The 26,191-nt window shown below is 38.7% G+C and overlaps 1 long non-coding RNA gene across 2 annotated transcripts; it reads right to left on the reverse strand.

Annotated features, from left to right (window-relative positions):
• Positions 1-12,146: 12,146 nt before the first annotated feature.
• Positions 12,147-14,646, reverse strand: LOC113320928. Of its 2 annotated transcripts, none has more exons than XR_003346360.1 (4): positions 14,386-14,646; positions 13,556-14,281; positions 13,362-13,409; positions 12,147-12,885 (listed from the first exon to the last, which is right to left on the reverse strand). It is a non-coding gene; the product is annotated as an uncharacterized LOC113320928 (long non-coding RNA). The 2 variants fall into 2 exon arrangements; XR_003346359.1 differs by having other exon boundaries at positions 13,556-14,259; positions 14,386-14,645.
• Positions 14,647-26,191: the final 11,545 nt, after the last annotated feature.

Raw genomic sequence — 26,191 nt, forward strand, 5'->3', positions numbered from 1 at the left:
GGGCATTAGCGTGCCTGTCGGTGATCACGCGCGACGCCTTTTTGATTTCCCCAAGCTCGATCTAAGACGTCCAACTTGGCTGGCCAAGTTGGACGGATGTGATGACTTTAAGACCGTCATGGTCGGTCTCAGCTCGTTTGAGCTATTTTTAAACAGCGCGAACACCCATGTTTGGTCCGGCGTTGGAAGTGTTTGTGAATGAGCAGAGAACTACTCGATCGACTAGAGCACTAGTGGGCCCTCGGTGGTCACTATAGTGATTGCCTAGTTCTGCTAGGAGTAGGCTATGCTTGTTAAATCGCGCGGCCAAATCGTGTAGCCGTGATTATTTCTAAGACTGATATTAACAGTCAATATTTTCTTTAAGGAATAAATATGTATTCGATTACGCTAATATTTAATTAAAAAATGTGTGAACGCGTGATCTCTTTGTCAGGGAGTGATGTAGCCTTGTGTGGGTATTTTCATGCAGATCTCAATACTGGCACTTCGGGAGATTCATGCTACTCTGCTGAGAGTGAACACCTAATCGTCATGTCATGTCAATGATGAGAGTTCGGCTGATAACATAGCACGGAAAATACTAGGCAAATCATGCTGGTATAGAATAGAAATCACAGAATATTTGGGATTGCTGCTACGCGCACCATTCTGAGTGAATTTCATATACATTGAATTGCTCAATGAGCGAGGAGGTTTTTTGCGCTCGTCACTTTACAAATGCCTTTAACCCTTGCAGGGTGACAGCACACTAAATACTGGTTTTACAATTTTAGCCTTGAACTAAAAACCACCATCAACAGTTGGTTTTGGGGATGGGGAAACTACACTATATACCTTGATATACATATCTTTAGGTGTGTTAGTAATGTACATTACTAACCAATTGTGAATCTAATGCTTGTTCTATTTTGAAGATGATGTGGTGTTCGAAATTTGTAGCCTTAAACCGCATATATGAGAAAAGGATCTTTTCAAGAGAACGTTTGGAACAACTTGTAAGTTCTGGATGACTATTGCCGACGAAATTAAGGACCAAAACAATCGAGTATTACTGTAGATTTGAAAGGATCCAAGAAGGTCATGGGAAACGTCAGGAAGTGCGGCAGAACAGATAATCCAGTCTAAGCGTAGAAATAGTTGATGGGTATTGAGAGGAGTTCCATGCTATGAAAGTACTGAAAGAGAAGTAAGGTTAGGATGGCGTTAAGGTAAAAGATTTTCTCACTCGATTTGGTTTGAATTTCTTCTTGTACTAACTGATTTCAGACCATAAAATTTTAATGATTTCCTTTCCTTTTAAAAATGAAAAAAAAAAAAAACTTACACTTTTAGTTAAGTAAGAAGAAATTTGTTCTGTGTTGCTTTTTAATGCATTTTGTTAATTAAGAAGGTGGAGAAAAGTTTCTTTGCCTATTGGGAAAGCTAACCGAAGTGTGTTGTCGATGCTTACCCCAAACCAGTTCTGTTCATGATGTTTTCTTTTTCTGTCCAGAGAATTATAAGTCTCTTAAAGTATTATAACTTCATTTTTTCTTCTTTAAAGATTATTACAAGTCCTTGAAAGATCTGATATTATGAAACTGCATATTTTTTTCTTGATTAGACGACATTTCCAAAAGTGGAATTAAATTGAAATTTTACTCAGAAGGTAATGAAATTGGTCATGAACCTGGTTTAATTGTTGAAAAACTATTGATCTTCGGTGACTCATGAGCCTAGCCTACTTGTTTTTAAAGGAATTTCATTCCTTCGCAGTACTTGCTTTGATGTTTAACAATATACTACCATGGTTGCCCAGTTCTCATTCTTGAAATATTAGTTTTCCATCATACCTTTTGTCCTTGAAGGGATAACAAAAATCACATTTTAATTGTTGTCTTTTTTTTGCTATCCACTTTATTAGATTCACCACTTGGTATTTATTGAACATACAGTCCCTTGTTGTTCTTTAGACTTGTAGTAAATGAAAATGAACTTCTTTAGGTTTACTTCTTTGATATAGAAAACTGGTACCTCACACTCGCTTAGTAATTATCTTTTATATATTTTGAAAAATATATTCATTTGATTCGATGCCAAGTTTGTGCTTCTATTTAAATGCATTGGGTTAAGAGGTTTCTTATAAAATTTAGTTTCGCTAACTAGGACTTGTATCAGTTCCTTAAAAAAAAAAAATATTCCTAGGTTTACTTTCCCATCTTAGCAAGGGTGATAAAGTTCTGTACGCGGGAGAAGACGTCTTAGTGGTTAGAGATTTTGCTGATGTCTTCAGCAGAAACTTAGCTTCGGTTACCACTAAAGAGAAATATCGACCCTGAGATTAAAGTACAACCAGGGACATCATCGAAATCTATACCTCATTATTGTACGACACTTGAAGAAATTGTGCAAGCAAATTGATGAGTTGACTGAATTGGGATTTATTAGGCCAAGTACATCACCATGGAGGGCACCAACTTTGGTTATACTAAAGGTCAACAAGAGTGTGCGAGAAAGCATTCAAGGAGTGGAAGCGCAGACTTACAACAGCTCCGGTACTAACAACTCCAGAATTTGGACTTGGATACGAGGTTTAATGTGATGCATCGAAGACTGCTTTAGGTGGCGTTCTTATCCAAAGGGGAGGCTGAAAATGCCGTAATCAACGACAACTTTCTAATTTATCGTTCTGGCGTTAAAAATTTTGTTGAACACCAAAGCTAGTTGAAGGTAATCTTCATAGCTCTTCAATTTAATTTGAATTGTGGGATGCAATTCTTTTTTTTTGGGTGTAAGGACACATATTTTTCGTTGGGCTTTGAGCCCTAGCCCAACCGTTAAGAATGTTTGTTTAGCTAAGTAGTCATCCCTTATTTTTTGTTTAGCTAAGTAGTCATCCCTTAGCAGCAATTGGTTAGCATGTTAGCAGATACCTTGGAGAACTCTAGAATTTCTTGTAGCATGTATGCCACATTTACGGACATGAGCAGCTAAATATATTTGGGTCCTTGATACTGTGAACCAAATTTAAAAGGCGTAAAGACTCTTTTTCTTTGCCATCTCCGACAAACTCTTCTTTCAAAACCATTGTTTTCCAACCAGTTCACCAGATGAGTTTTGATTTTGTAAAGGAGAATTTGAATTCAACCCACCCTCTGTTTTCGGTTGAAGATCGGTCTCGCAAAGGTAGGGGGTTTTCTCTCAATTTTTCATTTGATACTTTTCTTCTTTTACTGTACTGAACATGATTAATGCCTCCATGTTTATGACGATCCGTACGAATTTTCAAATGAGTATTCGAGATACTTGTAAAACCTATTTTAGTTCATGAATTTCTTTCAAAATTATCACTATTTGTTTTGATGATTTTTGCACAATTAGCAAATTGATTTGAAAACCAAATATTAACTATTGCATGTGAACTTTGGGTAAATTTCGAAGGTCATAAATTGTTTTACTAAGATTTAAAAAGCCCATGCGACAACCCACGTTTTGATTTCCATTAATAACCAACTTTTGTGTTGAATTTCTAAACTGGTCTGTTAAGTGTTTGCGAAAATAATCCAACGAGCCAAGCATTCGAAAATTTGATCAAAAACCTCATTCCTTCTAAAACCATGGTCTAACTCTTTTGGTGGTGTTCTTCTATTAATATTTTGTAATTTAAAATCTTTGTTTTTCCTTATTATACTTGATGTCTTTTTCATTCTGAGCATGGAATTATCTTTACAATGAAAATGGTAGTTGTATCTTTATAATGCTTATACCTTTTCCTAATTCACAAATATTTGCCTACAGTTTGGATTTTTAATTTTAAATATTTGCCTACAGTTTGGATTTATAAAATAAAATTAAGTTAATGGAAGGAATGGCTACCTGTATGATCCCTTGATTTAACTAGTTTGACTTGTTTGGATTTCCATTTGCATGTGCTGCTCTATATATCAAACTTTTCTCTGTAATTCAAATTGTTTGAAATTCCAGTTTTGCAAATTCGAGGCTTTCTCATGTTCATTTTGTACTTGTAGCAAGTGCTTTTCTCTCTTAAATATATTTTTGGGTGCAGCTTTACTAGCTTCTTGTACCTAATGATTTGGATTTTCATTGACGCATATGAATTTATGTATTTTCGGGTTGAATAAAGGTATGTTAATAATGTTGTTTTTCTTATGGAACTGGCTTACTGGTAAGGTTAAAACTGCCGCACTTAGACTTGTGCTGTTTAATCGCCTGGTTTCAGAGCTATCAGTTTGCATCGAAATGCATGTAAGAATTTACATTTTGTAGTTTTATTACGATGGGAAGCTAGGCGACTCTACTTTAGGAACGTCGGGCCTAAGTGGCACCCCACCAACTTGGTGGCTACCCGGAAGATCGTTGCGGCAACGATGGCTGGTAACCAGAACTACCCTGACGGTGGCTATGGCCATGTGAATAGTAGAGTAAATTTTGTTTGCGGCTCTTAATCTTCTTACGATTTACATTTGCATAAGAAATACATTTCTATATTTCTGTTTAGCTGGTGATTTTGTTTATTTTCCATGTTTAGTTTTCGCATCGTGTTTTTGTTGTTATACCCTCTACTGGGCATCCGCTCACCCCCTTTTTTTTGTCCCCCCCTCAGAGTACGAAGAAAAGTTGCAGCAGTAAGCCTGGCAGAGCTTACGGAAGCATTAGCGCTATGCTGTGTTGAAACAATACGTCAAAACTTCTTCTTTTGGCGTATCAATACGTATTGTATGGATACGTGTATCCAATACGTCTAATACAGCCAATACCAACTGTATAATCCTTTTTTTCAGTTAAAATACCAAAAGTTGGATAAGAAGCAACAGCTGTCCATATATTTCTTTAATACTAATAAAAGTTAGATATTTATCACCAGCTGTCATCACCCCCTCCAGTCAATACTTATCCCAAACTTTCTCCTCCTCCTCTTAATCTCAACACTTATCTGATTACCTCTAACTCTCTCTGTTTTATCTCCTCCAAAACCAGTAGAATACCCAAACCCTATTTATCCCAGATACTGATATACAACACTTATCTGATTACCTCTAACATATGTATGTATTTTGTTATGTTTCTATCTCATATATGATATATATATATTTTAAGACTACAGATTAATATTGAGTATTTCGTATCGCCGTATTACCATTTTTTTGTTGGTGTATCCTAGTAACGTATTGGTATCCTGTATCGGATATCGTATCCGTATCGTTGTAACACAGGCGCTATGAAAGTTAGTATTCTGTTATGTGTTGATGTGTATATCACGGGGTACATGGGTGTTTAGTTTGTTTGCCTTGATCCCATGTCTTTTTTTGTACATTTTGCTGTTATCATTCGGGTCTCGTAAATGATCTTTATATGGTCTGTAACTGAAAACTTGCGGGTTTGGTATATAATGGGTCCGTCTTGGGTGTCGCAACAGTTCTTTTGAATCCCCTTTGTTGTCATATATTTATGTACTTCATGCATACTCATTTATGCGTTATTGAGTGCATGTTTAAATTTTTTTTAAAACTCTTGAACTTGATTAATTTTGTTGCGTTGGATCATGGTATAAAATGCATATGCTTTCTCTACTGTTTTACTCTAAGTACCTTAAAGTCGTTTCTAAACTGTGTCCTTCACTAGTTTCTTCTTATATTAATCTTTTCTGTTTATGTATCGTTTTACACGTCGAGTGACGTATTGGTGGGTTTGGCCTTGCTAATGGGTTGAAAACCAGCCCATTATGAGGGAAAATTCACCAGTCCGTTACAATTTATCTCCTGGATTGCGGGAGACGGTGAGTTTATTGACTCCTAGTGTAATAAATGGATCCCTAATTTATGATCTGTCACTCCTAATGCGTTAGTCCCTCCTGATCCTGGCGTTAAAGTCTCTTGTTTTATTGATACTCAGACTAGATCTTGGAATATTGATAGATTAACCACCCACTTTGATGATGCGTATGTTCAGAAGATTATCATTATTCCCTTAAGCCAGCGTTGCACTCTTGATAGGAGGGGTTGGGAGTTTTCAAAGAATGACAGATTTTCTTCTAAATCTACTTATTTGGGACTCAGAGGGCTTAGGCCCTCCCCTAGTAATAAACTTTGGAAGTGTATTTGAAAACTTAGTGTGCCTCATCGTATTCAGCATTTTATTTGGAGAGCCGCTAGAAATGCTTTGTCTGCCAAAATTGTCTTACATACTAGTCATGTTTTGCTCCAACCCAGATGAATCTATTATGCATGCTTTGGTCCTTTGTCCTTTTACTAGTCATGTTTGGTCTATGGCCTTTTTTTGTGCTAATACTATTGTCTTCATTGATAAAACCTTTACCAATTGGCTTGAATTAGGGTTGATCAATCCTGCTTCTAAAATTCTCGATGATATGCATAGCTTCTTTGTCGCCATTATGTGGTCTTCATGGACTTCTAGGAATAAATTGGTTTTTAGGAATCTTTAGTAAAATCATCTTTCAGTTATTAATAGAGCTCGGGTTATGCTTCTAACTATTAGGATAAAGCCCCAGATCTCTCCCAGTTATACCATCTCTTATAATTATACTTGGATGCCCCCAACTTTTAAATGCATAAAATGCAATATTGATGGAGCCTTTGATGACACTACTCTCGCTAATGGTGCAGGCTAGGTGATGAGAGACTTCTCAAGTAAAGATACTTATTTTTTATGTTACCTCGACTGAAGAGGCAGAAGCAAGAACTACATGGGTTGTTTTGAAGAAGGCAGTGAAGCAGCAACTTACCCATATTATAATTGAAAGTGATGCAAAAGATCCCATCGACCAATTTTTTCTTAAAGGTTCGATGAAAACTCTAGAACTGATGTTATCTACAAAGACATTCAATATGTTATCTACAAAGACATTCAATTATTTGCTTCTTCTCTAATCAGATGTATTTTTTCTTTTCAACCTGGATCTTATAATTTTGTTGCTCATGAACTTGCTTTAAACTGGGTCTTATGGAGATTCCCAGGATCTTCCCAAGGAAAAAAAATCATGGCCGAAACTCCCTCTTTCCGCAAGCCTTTTCTGGTATGTGGGAATCCGAGCAGGAAGACTCCGGAGACGGGAAATGGTTAGTCGTTCTAAAAAGTGCAAAGCGGATAGTCATTAACCGTTTCATAATTAAAAACTATGTAACTTGGTGGGGTCAGGTGGAGTTTTTACGTAAAAGTTGAGTATCTTTGTAGAAATCTGATAATCATTAACCGTTTTTGGTTAAAAATTGGGTAAGTAAATAGGATTTTGGTTAAAACTCGTATCACTTTGAATATGTGGACCCATTAAATTAAATAACTGCTAATCAGTGGCCATTTTTCTAACTAAAAAGTAAGATCATCATCCGTTCACCATTTAAATAGGGAAACACCACTATAGCTAGGATTTTTCAAGCTGATGTGTAAATGCATTTGGGAAGAGGTTGGACATCTCCATAAGACCCGCTCTTATGGAAAAACAAAAACTAACAATTCTACTATTTACTTGTCAGTTCCACCTATTTGGCTTAGGTCTTTTGGAGGAATCCTATTATTGGAGCTTGAAACCCAAAAGATTTTTGGGGCTTTATTGGGTCATGAAATAGCAAATTCACTAACCCCTCATATCCTATTATTTAATTAATACCTAATATACCCTCAATTTAATTAGTGTTAATTAGGTGATTAACTAAACTAATTATGATTAGTGTATGAATTAGGATTAATCATTGTACTAATTTTACGAAAATCAAAAACTTTTTTTTCATCAACTTTTTTTTTTGAATTCCGAGGATTTTTATTTTAACTTTTTTGAAAATAAACCATCTAATATGGTAAAGCATATCCTTAAAATATCCAAGACAATCTTATATGTACATGATTTTGTTGATTCAAATCGAAAAACAATCAATTAAAAATCTGGGTTTTGTGCAGTTTCGGCTGGGAAAACATCAAATCCCAGCCGCAACCGACACTTATTCGGCTGGGATAATTTGTCGACCCAACCTTAGAACGAAAAAACGGTTGGGAAATGATGGTGTTCCAAGCCGTATTTTTTATTTACGGTCGGGAAATAAAGAACTCCTAGCCGAAATCGTTTTTCTGATTCTTTTTTTAGAGGCTGGGTTTTCCCAACTGTAACTGGTTCTGGAAACCAAAAAAAAATAGATAACTAATTTCGTTTGGAAAACCAAGCCGAAAAATGTATTTTTAGCTAGGAATCTAAGAACCCCCAACCGTAAACACCTTCAGAAACTTTTTTTTTTAACCAAAAATTCATATAATCATATTTTTTAACCATTTAAAAGCAAAAATAAATGATGGCTTTTCTTAGTTTTTTCTTTTTATATGATCACCATCTTTATTATGATCTATGAATGAAAAGGAGAAAGAGAAGATAATAATTTTGGGTTTTTTTTATGATCATGATCATCATCTTTATCACAATTTATGAACGAAAAGAGAATGATGGGGAGAAGATAATAGACTTAGTGTTTTTTTAGTGATCTTCATCAAGATGAAATCATGATCATCATGATTTGTAAATAAGAGGAGAAGGAGAAGATTATAGATTTAGGATATATTTTTAATGAAAAGTGAAACTTAGGAAAACGTATTTTTGACTTTTTCATATACCTTGAGTCCCCCTATCCATTTTTTGGCTACACATAGTATTTTAGCCCCCAAAAACTCACCCCCTACGGCCCCAATAATGCACGATTTTTTTTTCTACACATAGCATTTTATCCCCCCAAAACTCACCCCCTACAGCTCCAATAATACACGATTTATAAAGGGGTATAACAGTCCTATTAGGGGATGATACCGTTTCATATAGGACAAAAATATCCAACCGATCCTCATCGTTGGATCAATGAAATGGTATCAGCCCCTAGTAGGACTGGTATCCCCATATAAATCATGCAATAATAGAGTTCGAGTTTAGGAAGCTAAGCATGCTTAGGCCTATTCCTATGCATATGCCAAACACTGATGTTTGGCGTATATGCACCCACTATGGGTATGCCAAACTGCCAAACTCATATGCCTATATGCCAGGAATAACATATAGGCATACATGACACACTTTCCAGCGAGCGATAGAGTGTCCATCGCTCGTTGGTCGTTATGTCGCCAGCGCTAGTCAAGATAACGCTCGATTCTCTGATCATCTCTTATCATATCTTCATCCAACGGCTAATATTTTCCCCCTCTATAAATACCTCATTTCAACTCACACCATAATTTCTAAACCTCTCTAGAATTTATCAATCTCCAATTCTTTTCATCACTCTTCCAATTCTTTTCATCACTCTTCCAATTCCTCAGAGAGTATGGATGATAATATGAGCATTGCTGAGTTCGCTGAGTTCGTAGCTAACCAACGTGCTGACGCAAATCGAAGAGCTGTTGATCGTGCCAATGTGGATAATGAAATTAGGAGAAGTCAAATTAGATTTAGAAATCAAAATAGGAGAAGTCAAATAAGGCGAAAACCAAAATTCACTATTGCGGAAGATGAATGTATTTGCAGGAATTATATTTCTTCTATTGAGGATATTGTATTAGGAAATGCATTACATCACGAAATATTATGGAAAATGATTTTCGGGAAATTTCAGGAACAAACAATGAATCTCAACAATCGTGATGTTTCATAGTTGGATCAACGCTTCAGTACAATCAATAAGGAAGTTAGTAGATTTGTTGCTTTACTTCATCAAGAAGGTCCAAATTTGAGGAATGGTGAATCCATGATGGAATTAAGTCAAAGGTATCGTCACATCTACGAAAAAAACTTTCAATTTGAAAATTGTTTCGAGATTTTAAAATATTTGCCCAAATATTGTCCAATATTTATATTATAATTTCTCGATTGTCCACTTAAGTATTTAAATTGTCTAAGTATTAGTTTAAGTTTAAGTATTAGGTTTTAATATTTATTTAAATGTATCTCTAATTAAAATGTAAGATTGGATCAATAATAAAATTAAGCTTGATTTTCAACATTACTCGTCAAATTTTCAAATTCATTAAATTTTGATATAATCATTAAACTAGGTTATGACCCGTACCGTAATGGCATGGTCTTTGATTTGTTCTTGATATATTGCCATTTTTGAGCTTAGAGACTTGCGTACTATTATATCCGATTCTATAATTTTTATTGATAATTAATATATGATATTGTCATTTTTATTAATTATCTACCAAATCTCACTTATATTATTATATACTCCCAGTATTATTGGCTTTCCACTCGTCCGATTTCTGATAAGGCTTTGTCAATGAAATTGATGCAATGCATTTCTTTACACGGTTCCCTATGCACACTATCTACATTATCATTTTCAACGTCTTTTAAATATGTTTTCTTTTTATTTCGATGGTTTGGAGTGATTTTGGGCTACATCCTTAACTCCTTATAAGAAGTTGTAATTGCGGAGTCCAAAACCCTATTTCCACAATGTAAAGGAGCATATCAATTATCATACCACTTGATGGTTGGTGTCTCTTTTAAAGATGTTGAATATGTCTTTTATTGATCATTCCCACATCTGATTAGAGATGCGGTTTATAGGGAGGAAGTTATATTGTTATAAGTTAAAATAGGACGCGTTAAAAATCTGGTTTTTCAGTTGTGTGTTTAGTGTTGTATGATGGTTTACGAAGTTTTGTATCTGTGTTTTGTGTTCAACAAAAATATGTCACCACCAGTTGAGAACACAAACCGAGGATTTAAACAAATCCAGAACTAACCGACACATAAAAATTGGTGGGTCCCCCTTTTTGCCAAGAAGCCTAGGAGTCCGCTTTTGTATCTCTATTCTCTCTTTCTTTCTTTTTTCAAACATGGGCTTTATGTAATACACATTTGAAAAAGACATATTAAATTATTTGAGCCGTACATTTTGGAATCCATAATCCTACATTGACGGAGAAAAATTTCGGGAGAAAGAGCCCCAGGGCTCTATCAGAAAGTTTAGGGGGCGGCTAAAGTTCTTTTTATGAGATTTTTCCTCTAAAAATTCTACGGTAAACATATCATTTTGTTTTAGTATTTATATAAACACTAGTATATGATTCGTGCCGTAACGGCTCGGATGTTGGTTCTTGTGACAGTTTTTTTTTTTTTTTGAGAATTAAGTAACTCATATGAACAAACACCCACATTAGGTGTTAACTAAACTTGACTTATAACATGCACCACCAAATGAGCCAATTCAACCCTTTAACTTAAAATAATTAAAAAGATTAAATATCAGCATATTATTCTCAAAATAGTCCTGTGTGAGAGGATGGTGGAACCCACTCTCTCCATCATTCCCAATCTTTATGGTAGAGTCACTCAGCTATCCACCATTGGATCTCTATGAGATCATACGGTTCTATACGAACGAATGAATGTAGAATTACTTTTCAAATTGGTGTATTCATTTTCTATGTATATTACCTTATTTTTCAAATTGGTAAATTCATTTTCTCCATGGATGTATATATTACCCATACATTTGAGTTCAAATGAGCATTGCTGTAAAAAATTAATGTTATTCAAGATAACTCACGAGATAATACCCGGTGACTGTACAATTACTCTTTAAATAAAATAGAAAGTGAGCTTTATACATAAATTTATGTATTTGTAAATAAGCACTGCTACATAAAGTTAATGTTCCAATAGAACCATAGATTGGCGAGAGATTTTTACACACGTAATTAGGCTCTGGATAACACGTCTTTTGCTCCTTGGTAATTTCTTGTTCCATAGGTATGTTTGTTCCTAGAACTATAAAGTTCAGGTATTGTTCACGTACACATACGCAAAAAGGTAATGCAGTAGCCAGTAGAAGATGAGATGCCAAATGGGGAGCAAAGCTAACACTCCACAATAGTGGAATGATCGTTTAGATTTTATTAGGGTGTCAGTAAGAATTTATAGATTTTCTCTTCCCATTTTCAGATTTCCTTGATACTTATAAAAGATATTCTTGCAGCGGCATGGAACTGGTGTCATTTAGATTTTATTAGGGTGCCAGTAGGAATTTATAGATTTTCTCTTCCATTTTCAGATTTCGTTGATATGTACAAAAGAAACTCTTGCAGCCGCATGGAACTGGTGTACTTGAAGCTGAGATCAACTTGCATTATATATCTTTAAGGACAAATTTTATCCAGTAAAAACAAAAATTACCGACATTTAATGACCGATTTATAACTTTATGGCGAAACATGTCGAGAAACTAATCAAGATATGACCATTGATCATTTACCGATTCTTAAAAAAAAATCAAAACTTATGCACTTTTTTTTTCCGCCCAAACTAAGTAAAAGAAACTTGCAATTGTTACCAAACTTTAGTGCCGAGTAACATAGCTGATGGCAATGGTGTGGGTTTAGAATCGATTGTTAATTAGTTTGTACATAACATAACTTACGTATCGAATCCATGTCTTCAAACTGGAAAGATAGGTATTGCAGTTTCGAGTCCAAGTCTTGAAACTGGGAATAGACACATCGTAGACGTCCAAAGAGTAAACAATTATGCACCGCCAAAAAAAGGCCATTTGATCACGAACGGAAATTAGGTTAGTCAACGCTCAAATGCAATTTTCCTAGAGAATACAAACTCTCTTCTCATCTTCCAAATCTGATGTTTTTGGGATGTAAAAGAAACCCACATTATCGACGACTTTTACTAATGCACAAAACCCGTTGCAGGTGTTGAATTTCACAATATATTGGGATTGAATCAACTAACCGCTTCACCTTTGACCAAATATGCACTACCGTCTCCTGATTGTTTGAATTATTTCCAGCTAGTCGCAAATTTAGTTTGGGTAATTGGAGTATGGGGACCTGTTCTTCCTACCTCTACATCGGCCACCATCCAAGATGCACTAACCCCTACACAAACAAACAACAGTTTTTAAGTGTACCTGAAATTATTTTCATTTGTGGCAGATCATATCACCAAATTGGGTACCAAAAAAACTACAGGAACTAAACTTAAAAAATAATTATGTCAAGAGCAGGTAGAGAGAATACATACATAAGCCAAAACCAATTTTGCTTCTATTGCAAATACCTAAAGTAATATACTCTTGTTAAACCAAAGTCTTATCAGAAGAAAATAATCAGGATCAAAACATATTAAAAAAATCCACCAAAGAAGGAGAATCTCCTTCTTTAATATGAACTAAAACCGACCGGTAGTTGAAGATACCTCCATAACTTACCTTGAAGAATGATTTAACAAATTATAAAACATTAATTCAAATTTTCCAACATTATATACTCCATGATATAACTAAGAAGAACCAAACCCAAGTCAAAGTAGTTCAAAATTGACCTTTAATAAGATTAATGAACATTATGCTTACGTGCATGATTGGTGCACCTTGGATAGGGCAGATGTGAACTCTCTTTGTCTGTTACGGGCCATTAATCCGATGAGTTAAAATCGAATATCACTAATTATATGAAAAGACTTGTACAATAAGTTAATAACAAATTTGAACATAACAAAATTTAGAAGGAAAAAAAAAAAACTTAGTGAAGCTACATATGTACATACCTTGATAATCTATTAACTTTAACGGCTGCGTTTCTTGATGATCTCTGTATTCTGTCTTGATTTATCACGAACCGTTGCCCATTTTACCGTTCGAAAAAGTAGCTAGATGCATTTTTTTGATCGGTAAGAAAAAGTAGATGCATTTTTTTTGATCGGTAAGGAGTAGACTTAAGCATAAACAACCATGAAAAGCGGAAGAATCACAATCAAAATACAATTAGTGAAAGAAGCCATAAACAACAAATGAATGGGTTTTAGATATTCACTTCCACAATCTATTATTACACTTGTGTTTGACCATAGATGTGCCGCTGTCCAGATTACGAATTTTTGTAGATATGAATAACAGGAACGAAAACCTCAGAAATGTTACAAAGGCTTAAAAGCTTATAAGAGCTTCATATCACCTCAACACCTTGTACAAATCATATTACAAAATACAAACCAAACCGGTTGATGATTGTACCAACCATGTTTTTAAGGATTGTTTGCAGCAAAGAAAACATAACTACTAAGAATTTGGTTAGAAATCCATGAATTAAACTAATAATCTTTAAAGAACCCGGGTATATAAAATGAATGTAATCATGATCCTGAAATTACCATAAAAAAAACCCAGTTGAGAGAGGGTGGAGAAATTGATAATCATGGTACCTAAAGAAGGGTACCTGATATTACTTGCATGCTGCCGAATCGGAGAATCCCTAATCACCAAAAAAAAGAGAACTAATCCAAATATTTTAAAAAGTAAAATCAGAATCATAAGATAAATGATTGAATTTCAAAGGAGAAAAACTAATGGAACAAAATGGAACTCTAATTTAAGATACCTGATATTATAATGGATCAATTGAACATATTCTTTGTGCGGTTTATAATTCGACTGAATTGGAATTATAATGGATTTTCCGGAAAGATATATTGTGTGGGTTTAATCCCATTGATTGCAAAGAAGATAAACGGTAAGTGAGTGAATTCAAGGTTGACCTTCAATTCTATTGAACGACAACGAATGAAACGTCTGAGACTTTCACCGCATGAATGAGATTAAATGATGCCAATAACTCCGTCGAAGATGATTGGGTAACGCATGAAGAAGTTAAATCTGGGACATTGGATGAGGGAGTACGAAAGGGACGCATTCTAAACCACGATTTATCATCTTCACTTTCTTGCATGTTGTGAGAGCGTCCACAGTGGTGCGAGCATAACTAAAGACCAAAGACTAAAAAAAAAGATCAAATTTGGGTTTAGTCCGTCCTGTGACGTAGCGGGTGAAGAGTAAATTTGGTCGCGCGTTGATATAAAGTCCGCTTCATCGTCCAGCGTAGATAAAGATTACGCCTGGCATGGGGCGTTGATAAAGATAACGCCTGGTATGGGGGTTGATAAAGACAACGCCTGTATGGGGCGTGAACTATAGCAACGCCTGGTGTGTGGGACGGAGATTATACGTTCGCCCGGGTTCAAAAAAAAAAAAAAAATGGGGCGTTGATAAAGACAACGCCCCAACCAAAGTTTTGTAAACTTTTCAAATTTGGGTTCAAGACTTTATCAACGCCCCATGGCTTATGTGGTGTCCGGCGTTGATTATACCAACGCCCCATCCAGGCGGACATTATACCAACGCCCCATGCCAGGCGTTGATTATACCAACGCCCCATTCAGGCGGACATTATACCAACGCCCCATCCAGGCGGACATTATACCAACGCCCTGCATCAGGCGTTAACTTTACGAACGCGCGTCTACAGGCGGACATTATACCAACGCCCGTCGGGTAGGCGGACATTATATAAACGCCCGACTATATTTGGATTTGGTCTTAATCGCCGACCAAATTTGGTCCGAGTTTTACTCTTTGATCAAATTTTGATCGATGGTCCGTCCCATTACGCCAGCCCACTCGACACCAAATTTGGGTTTAGTCGTCCACTGCAGTTGCTCTGAGGAATAAGAACCGCAGATCTCTTAAGAAGACTCGTGTAGAACCGTCGGATTAAGACAAAACCATTTGTTTTTGTAAGATAGATTCTTTGAAATGTTTTATAAGCAAATATATTGGGGAGAACCACATTTTTCTTCTTTCTCCCATTTCTGTTTATTTGAGTCGGAACCTAACTTCAAGTTAAGGCCTCTGTGTTAATCTCACGCCAGCTCGCTTGCATTTCAGTTTGCTCTTTATGTTTCATGCTATCCACCAATATAGTACATGCCACAATTTTAAAAATTTAGCATTATGCACGTCATTATCAAATTTTCGAAAGTTCGTATTTTTGCTTTTCTTTTAAATTGCATCTGGCACTCGGGTGGGTATACCGAGTTTAAAACGTCAGTTTTTTCCACCACATTCCCATGGAGCGAAAGAAAATTATTCAAGTAAAGCTTAGGGCGCTCCTTATTTGTTCCAACCATTTCTTTCAAGTCATTTTGCCTGCATAGGTATTTTTTTATTGAGATAAAACAAATGCTCAACAAAATTGAGGACGCTCCCCTTTGAAGTTTTTATATACTTCACCGAGGTGCTGGTTGCATGTCTGATACTTGAACTTCATTTTTGTGATTTTAACCCTAATTGAATGGCAAAGTTATTGATGACTTCCGCAAATACAAAAACCGGAGCTTGTTCAATCAATTTATTTTGTGGTCTCCATGGCTTAAAGAAGTGGGCCGGGAATTGTCTCATGAACCATTTTTAAAAAGGATTTCATCCAGGTTCATATGTAATATAGACTCCGAATCTTAGCATGCCGTTTTATAAAAAAATTAAAAAAAATGTAAAAAAAAAAAGGATTTTAGCATGCCAGCAGGTGTGTATGACGATGAATTGGCACGCTGTCGAAAGTATACATACACTTTGCCGTAAATATCTGTGACATTGTACTGTGTTCCTAATATGCAACAGTTGTAAACATATGTTAAATAATTTGTTCTAGAATAATACGTCGGCAATCAAACTACAAATTACCTAAGGGTTTTAGCTGAAACCAGAAAGTGATCGTCTTTAATCAAAGTTTGCCACCTTTAAAAAGCTTGGGTTCCAGATTTTTCATATCAGTCAGTGATGAGTTCAGTGTTTCCACACGGCATATGAACCCTCCACCCAAATGCAATCTAAAAGTTGCAAGCCACTGCTTACTTGTGCTCAATCACCTATCTATTTACACCTAATTTGAATATTAAATACTCAATCACCATGGGTAACCATGCAACCTAAAAATGGGAGTATGATTTACACCCAATCCAGAAACTAAAAATCGTTAAAACATAAATGTAGTTTGTGAAGTGAGTATATTAAGAGAAAAGATGTAGGAATCAAAACTTGAAACAACATGATATAAAGTCATTACACAATCACAAATGGTTTACGAAAGTGTTAAAAATTAATGTACCCAATATCTGCTATAACTCTTACAATTTCCATTTGCCGGAAATTTATATGTAATCATCAGAAAATCTGGGTCGCTTGAACTGGATATCTTAGATTCGAACAGATAAGATTTTGATGCTCACAATTCCGTATCATGCTTCGTTTTCCCAATCTAAGGCCAGTTGGACTCGGCTTATAAAAGAACCCCTGGATACTCCGTTTGATGTATTTGTTTCATCGTCGTTTTCACTGAGCAACAACATTAATATCCATGGGCTTGTGCATTTAGACAATGCTATGCTACATACAACTAATCATCACCGAATATGTTCAACACATTAATAGAATTTAATTAGAAAATTAGCATGACATTAAACTGAGAGAATTTTCAAATCTTACTAATATAAAGAAAAGAGGGTTTTTTGGTACGGCCTCAAATTTCCGTGTGTAGTTTTAATATGGATCGTTGGATCAGATGAACTGAAAAACATGGAATTCGTTGGAGCCGTCCATCTGATAAGGATCTCGGTACAGTATGTCTGAAGTTATGAGCGTTTAATACTAAAAAACCTAAACTTCTGGGGGCCTAAAAGTAAAAAATAACGTTCAGCACAAATTTCTCTCTTTCCCTTCTTCGACTTGGGTTTATAGGAGAAAAAAAAACGGTTCTGAGGAGAAACCGCAGATGAGGGCGATGATATGTTTTGATTAAACCCAGATATTCAATCTTCTCCGAATCCGAATCCAACTTCAATTCAATCTCTCTTCGATTCAATCTCTTTTCGTCAAATATACTTATGATTCATTTTCCAAGGGTCCCCCACTAAAATTAGGGTTTCCCCACTGAAATGTTTAGTTTCTTCTCTCTAAACACAACTTATTTGAAACATAAAATCAGTGATTTTGGTAAACTCGAGCTTCAATCGTCATAATCAACATCGGTTTTAGTTCATTCAAATTTAATGAATGAATCGGTTAATTTCTCTGATTTCGAAAATATTTTCACATCGAAGAAAATTTGGGGTTAAGTTAACGAAATGGATTTGTACTATATAAAGTTAGGGTGATGCAGAACGGACTACACAAACTATTTGGCTGAAAATTGTTTACAGTGACTCAACGGCTAGTGAAGATGTGTGCACATATTTCATCATCAAACACGTGTATATAGGAACATACGTGGAGAGCATGCGGACAAAGTCATCAAAGAATGATGACATGTGCCCACAACTAAGATACTCATCCCGCCGATGTTGGATCTTTGCCCAAACAAATCTAAGGGCAGAAGTTAAAAAGATGTACCGGTAACACGATGTACTGCGGAGCACCAGATAACTCCCGAAGAGTTACTTTATCTCATCCCCAAAAGAAGCCAAGATCAACGGTGGAGAGAAAATGAACTGACAAGGATGTAACAGGGGCAGAAGACACTTGCCTGACACGAGCAGGCACCTCAACTACCCGCATTAAACACTCTGAGCAACATACGTGTCGATCAACCCGTGGAACGAACGAAGACGACTCTGCGTGATGAAGTAATAAACGAAGACCCCCGCGGGATGGACACAGAACACAAGAAGATAAGGCTCCAACGGTCCTCAGAGATGGGTCCCACATTCTAACCCTATAAATACCCCCTCTCCACCAAGAGTAAAGGGATCGGAAAGACTGGGGGAGAAGAAGAGAGAGAAAAGATTGTAAGTGTAAGTTAGTCCTTTACAATAAACAGACCTATGTAAACTACAAAGTCACTCGACTATCTTTGTAATCATCAAGTACATAGTGAAGCAACAACCCCGTGGATGTAGGCCTTAGTGCTGAACCACGTAAATCCCGGTCTCATTTACACTTCAGCACTTTATTTTTTTCTAACGCTTCATGAGTTTTACTTTTATGCTTCGTTTTCTTTATCTCCCCTTGCGTAAACGCCATTCGCAGTGTTCTTAGATGAGGCTATGATAAACCCGAAGGTTTTGAGCCAAGGAATCAATGCCATTGTATTATCAGCACGAGTTGGTACCTAGAGTTTGAATATTGTTTGTGAACATATAGATTCCCTCGTGATTTAAAAGACCGGATTGCCTTAAGCACAAAGACGAGCCAACAACTCGATGAAGCAAATTCAAAGGCACCCGAACCAAACCGAGACCGAAGAGTCATCGTAGCAGCCAATGGAAAAGCGGCCAGAGGAAGTAGCGCATCCGACCCAGATTATAACGATGGAGAGTCAAGCTATCACGAGCAGAGGAACGTAGGGTACCACCGCGCGATGGAAGAGCTGCGTGATGAAATGATGACAGAGATCAGGCAATTAAAAAGTAGACAAGGCGGAGGAAGGTTAGAATAAGTCATGAGAGAGGCTAACTCCACACCCTTAACTCATCGCCTGGCCAACACCCCTATTCCACTCAAATGCACTGTCCCGACATTCGAATGCTATGACGGATCCAGCGATCCCGCTGCACACATTCGGTATTATAACCGTGTACTGGCTAGATGGAGCCAGAACGACGCAGTACTCTGTAGATACTTCCCATCGAGTCTGAAGGGATCGGCATTGTCTTGGTTTGATAATCTGCCGCCAAACTCCATCCACTCCTACGACCAACTCGCAGAAAAGTTCTTAAGAACTTACATGTACAACAAGGCTGTTAATACTGGAATGGATAAGCTCTTTTCACTGGCAATCGGCTATAAGGAAACCACGAGGGAATACACCAACAGATGGCACAAGGTCTGCCAAGCCATAGGAAGTGTGGACCCGGTGGTAAGTATCAACTGCTACAAGTGGGGATTAGACCGAATGAGTCCACTCTTTGTTGAGATTCATGGAAGTGTGCATAATACAGAGGGGGATCTTCGAATAATTATTGAAAAACACGCTCGTCTTGAAGAAATCCAGCGTGAAAACCCGAGGGCGTACCCACAGAGAACTCACCGTACAAATTCCGCAAAACAAACCACTGGAACCAAAAGGAATTGCTCGGTGTAAAGACCTCACGAAGATAGGAAAGAACGAAGGGACGAAAGGCGAAAAGACGATCGGAAGTTCGAAGATCAAGTTTACACAAAGCTCAATGCTAGCTATGCTCGGATCCTGCGAGAGGTCAAAGGAAGGGAAAATCTGGAATGCCATGGTCTAAGGGAAAACAACCCCCAAGAACCGAGAAATCCAAAGATTACTGTGAATACCACTGTTTCAACGGGCACCAGACCGAAAAATGTAAAAACCTCAAAATAATGATCCAGAAATTGATTGATGCGGGCGAGCTCAAACATTACATACGAAAGGATGTCGCAGAGGATAGATCTAAACGAACCAAGCCAGTCCAACTTCCAGAAGGGAACCGCACAATCAACACCATTCGTGTTCTGAAACCGCAGGGCCCTCACTTACAGCACAGATAGGAAAGAGGTTACGGAAGCAGTTCGAGGACCGATGCGAATTGTATAAGATCGATGGGATAGAGGTGGACGAACATGAAGAGTGGATGGACTCACCTATTATCTTCGATGCTGAAGATATCGACGAAGATATGGAAGACCATAACGACCCCTTGGTCCTCACACTACCCGTGGCTGGATGTAACCTTAAAAAGATCCTCATAGACGGGGGAAGCTCAGTGAACGTTCTATTCTACGATGCATTCAAACGAATGAAGCTCCATGAAGAACAGCTAATGACCTCTTATTACACCATCTACGGATTTAATGGAGCACCCACGAAGCCATTGGGAGACATCGTGTTGCAGGTTGACGCCGGACCCATGAAAGTAGAAACACGGTTCAGCGTAGTGGACGCCCCGTCCCCCTACAATGCCATCATTGGACGAAAATGGTTACATAAACTCAAGGGAGTGGCGGCAACGTACTACCAATATCTCAGATTCCCTACACCTGAGGGAGTAATGGAAATCAAGGGAGATCGGGTCTCTGCAAGAGAGTGCCAAGCCACTCAGGATCGCATCAACAACGAACAAGAAAAGCAACACAAAACCCGAAGACTTAAAAATAAAGAAGCTGCGAAAGAGAAGGCCATAGACCAGTTCCTCAAGGAAACTACAGGAAGGGATTTGACCAAAGATGATAATGTCCGGAACACAGAGACAAGTACTTCAGCAGCCAACGCGGGACAAAACATACCAATAAAGAACGCCCCAGTCCTCGGGGATCCGAAGCCGGTTTTCACGCCAGTAGAGCCCGTAAAAGAAATCAACATAGGAACGGAGGAAAACCCGAAGATGATCAAAGTAGGGACCATAATGGACGAAAAGAGGAAGATTCCCTGACCAAGTTACTTAAAGAATACGCAGATGTATTCGCCTGGAAATTAGGAGATATGCCTGGGATTGACCCAAAAATAATCCAACATGAGCTGCGCATCAAACCAGGCACGCCACCTTTCAGACAGAAAATAAGAAAAGTCGCGCCGGAATATCATAAGGCAGTGGAAAAAGAACTTCGAAAACTACTAGACGCAGGTTTCATCAAGGAGGTCAAGTACCCTACGTGGATCTCCAATATGGTCGTCGTTCCTAAGAAAAATGGGGGGTTAGGATATGCATCGATTTCACTAACCTCAACAAAGCATGTCCAAAGGATAGCTATCCATTGCCAAGCATAGACCAGCTGGTAGAAGCAGTAGAAGGATATGAAGAACTGTCATTCATGGATGGACATTCTGGCTACAACCAAGTGGCCCTGGCAGAAGAGGATCAGCCACACACAGCGTTCTACACACCACATGGTCTTTATTGCTACACTAGAATGCCTTTCGGACTTCGAAACGCAGGGGCAACATACCAAAGAATGGTCGATGCTATTTTCAGGCCATGGATCGGAAGCACCTTAGAAGTCTACGTTGACGATATGCTCGTCAAAAGCAAGCTGCGCAAAGATCACCACAAGGATCTGAGAGACATCTTCGAAGCAATGAGGAAACACCGCATGAAAGTAAATCCAGAGAAATGTACTTTCGGTGTCACCTCAGGGAAATTCCTCGGGTATTTGGTAACAAAAAGGGGCATCGAGGTAGACCCAGTGAAGATTCAGGCCATAGTAGAAATGCCATCCCCAAAGAATTTAAAAGAAGTTCAGAAGCTCAATGGGTCCATAGCAGCCTTGGGCAGATTTATTGCCCGATCTTCGGACAAATGCAGACATTTCTTCAATATTCTCAAAAAAGGGAGCAAGTTTGAATGGACCGCAGAATGCGAAGAAGCCTTCCAAAAAATCAAAGAACACCTAGCTTCGATTCCGATCCTGCAGAAGCCGGATCCTGATGAGGTTTTGGCATTATACATAGCAGCAACCGAAGACGCAGTCAGCGCAGTGTTGGTCAAAACCAATACGAAGATAGAACAACCTATCTATTACGTCAGTAAGACCCTCAATTCTGCGGAAAGGAACTACACAAAGATCGAACAGCTTATCCTAGCATTGGTATGGGCTACTCAAAAGCTGAGAACCTACTTCCTAACTCACTTCGTCCGGGTCCCATGCAAAGCACCACTGGAAGCAGTCCTCAAAAGCGCGGGAAAAGTGGGCAGAATAGCCAAGTGGAACACCCACCTGGACCAATTCAACATCATTCATGAAATTCAACATTCTCGAAAATCCCAAGTTTTGGCGGATTTCTTAGCAGACCTTCCCCTGGACAACGACGATGAGATTAAGGGAATACCAGAAGCCGAGGAAGAAAGCAAGGATCCAATGGATATCCTCGAACCCTCGAGTCAAAGACAATGGGAAGTCTTCGTCGACGGTTCCAAAAATAAGGAAGGAGGAATAGGCATTGTCATCACCACCCCAACCGGAGAAAGGATTGTACAGGCACTCAGGTTAGAATTCAAAGAGCATACCAACAACATCGTCGAATACGAGGCAGTCGTACATGCCCTCCGAATAATAATAGAGATGGGAGTAGCCGACGTAAGACTAACAAGTGATTCACAGCTTGTCATACGGCAAATAGGGCTCGAGTACAACGTGTACGATGACACCCTCTCAGCTTACATGGCCTTGGTCCAAACATTGGCGTCACAAATTCCGAACATCAAGTTCCGGCACTTATGCAGAAGGGATCTCAGGCACGCAGATGCCCTGCATATATATCATCCATGCTGAAGGACGAAAGCATCGAAGCTATTAAAATAACAAGGGTATACGAGCCTTCGATTACACCTCAATTCTCCTTCGCTACCAATCAAGATACAGTGGAAGAAAATACCGAAGACCAGGTAGGAGAGACATCCATAACGATTTTGACGAAGAAGATATCCTGTCAAGAGCAAATCAAGACGAAGACTTCAGCAACGAAGATGATTGGAGAACGGTGATCCATGCGTTTCTCGAAAAGGGAAGTTTACCCGCGGACCATAAACAGGCTAGGAAAATACTCTCCAAAGCAGGAAGATATGATCTTCGGGATGGGGTCCTGTACAAGAAATCCTTCCTCGGACCGTTACTACGTTGCTTATCTCGAAAAGAGGGGCACCGAATTCTAAATGACATCCATTATGGGACGCAGGGAATCATAGCGGTATGAGATCACTAGCCGACAAAGCCAAAACGCAAGGATATTACTGGCCCACATGATACAGGATGCCGCAAGAATGTCCCGACGATGCGAAGAATGTCAGCGTTTCGCCAAAAAGATACACGCGCCCAACAATGTTAAATTCTGTAGATAGCCCGTGGCCATTCGCAAAATGGGGCATAGATATCGTCGGGCCTTTCATCGAAGGATCAGGGAAAAGGCGATTTTTGATAGTAGCCACGGACTACTTCAGTAAATGGGTGGAAGCTAAAGCCTTAGCCAGGATCAGAGACGTGGATGTGTTTACTTTCATATTCCAGAACATCATCTGCAGGTTCGGCATACCAGCAGAAATCGTATCCGATAATGGTAAGCAATTACAAGGGAAAAACATAGACATGCTCTTCGATGCTTTCAAAATAAGGAAGAACAAATCCACCCCTATATACCCTCAAAGCAACGGACAAGCGGAAGCCACCAACAAGACCCTCGCCCTTATCCTCAAAAAACAATTAGACGAACATAAGGGGCGGTGGTGTGAACAGTTACACAATGTGTTATGGGCATACAGACAACCGAAGATCTGCCACTGGGGAATCCCCGTTTCTCCTCACTTATGGAGCTGAAGCAGTCATCCCTACAGAGATACTCATGCCAACCACAAAGACCGAAGCGTGGGAGAAAAATCTCACAACAGACATGATGTTAGAGAGATTGGACGACCTAGAAGAAAGAAGGGAAGCGGCATTGCAGAAGATGGAAAATTACCAACGAAGACTTGCAAGGGAGTACAACAAAAAGGTAAAGCTTCGGAATTTTGTAGAGGGACAGTATGTGTTGAGAACAATCCCACAGTATCAACGAGAGAAAGATGGGGAAAGTTAGCACCTACGTGGGGAGGACCTTTTATACACGACATTGCGGGAAGCGGTTCCTACTACCTTCGTAATCTGAAAGGCGAAGTCCTCCGACATCCTTGGAATGCTAAGTGGCTCAAACCATACTTCCCATAGGGCAACGCAGCCTTGCAACTGCGTGAAGGTACCAGAAGAAGAAGGGAGCGTGACCACTCTACATGTTTCTATCTCTGGACGAGGAATTGCAGGCCTCAACCTATCAATCAAACAAGCTTTCTATATATCAAGTAACTAAACCTATCGACAATATTGGGGAAAGTAGTTAATCTACAATCTCTCAGGGCTCCCCCGTCAGTGTCCATAAGTGTAAGACCAGGGGGAAGGCACCCAGCAGAAAGAGATACCCAACCAATCTTAAGGCAACGGGTCGACGGAATGGGTGTATGTAAATTTTTTAACCCCATATCCTAGAACGTTGCCTCGGCCCCCACCGTCTGGGAATCCTCTGGCCAAGGGTTCGCCAGCGGGGTGACAGGTCTCAAGCCGATCACGAAGGTACCTCCCTTCGGGATCGCACCCAAACACTTAAAATCCTCTTTTATTTTTAGAGTCTTTCATCACAATGACTAAAATAAAACAACAAACTGATATTGCAGGTATATCAAAAAAATGATCCATTTCATAAAGGTTGGTTACAAAAGGCGACAAGGCCATGGATTGTAAATATACACATCCAAAATTTACAAGGAATACACACCAAAAATATTCTCTTTACACCAAAAATTTACAAGGAATCTCAACGGAAGGATAATGATGCTGCGGTCTCTACTTAGAAGAGGCCACCACATCAGCAGGATTGTTCCGAAGAGTTGAAGGGACGCTCCCACCAGATGAGGGTCCCGAAGAGCCAGGCAGGGAAGCAGGCACTGGATGACGTGGATAGCTTTTCACAAGGCCATGCTCGGTCTTAAGGCCAAGCTCAATCTTCTCCAGCATCTTGTTTGTCTCCTCAGCCAATTGACACCGAGCCTTATGCATAATAACTGTCGTCCGTTGTTGGGCTTGGGATAACAACGAAGATAGACGATTCACTTCTTTAGAAGCTGCACCAACGGCCTCTTCGCCGGACGCCGCCAAACTATTAAAATGATTAGTTTGTTCTTCCTGCTGCGTTAAGGAAGATTGAGCCTTTTTAAACTTTTCATTTGCAACGCGGAGTTGTCCCTCGAGCTCTGAAAAAGACAACACAAGGGAGTTAGCACAGTAAAGACAAAATCACAGTCGATGAAATAGAGTTATACCTTCGACACAAGCCGAAGCCTCTTCATACTCATTAACAACCGCATCTCGCGCTTCATCAAGATGCTCATATTCCACGGATAATTTCTTATAATCTAGTTGAAGGTTGGTGAGAGTAAATTGACTGGCATCTAGTTCTACCTGCTTCATCAAATCCATGTGACGAAGATGGTTGACCTCGTTGTTTATCTCTGATACACCTTTGCCAAGTCTGTACATACATACTTCAAGATTTATCTCAGACTCAACCAAACGCGCTACTTCAGCGCGAGACGCAGCAAGGGCCTTTCTTAGAGCCCAAACCTCGGCTCGGGCATCGTCCCGTTCTCTGTTAAGACTCAGCATGCTCTCATCAACTCCCGGAAAAGGAAGGGAGCGAGCCTTTTGTAGTTCCTCTTCCAGAAGATGTATCCTAGACTCCAACAACGAAGATCGCTCACGGGATTCCCGCAGATTCTCACTTGACCACAGCAGCGTACCATTGAACAAAGTACGGTCATGGTTATACTGATTCTGCATATCAACCATTTGAACATGCCTTTCGCGCCATACCTCAGCCCGCGCGTCCCACT

Source organism: Papaver somniferum, chromosome 11, assembly GCF_003573695.1.
Source record: "Papaver somniferum cultivar HN1 chromosome 11, ASM357369v1, whole genome shotgun sequence".
In the NCBI taxonomy this organism is placed as follows: Eukaryota; Viridiplantae; Streptophyta; class Magnoliopsida; order Ranunculales; family Papaveraceae; genus Papaver; species Papaver somniferum.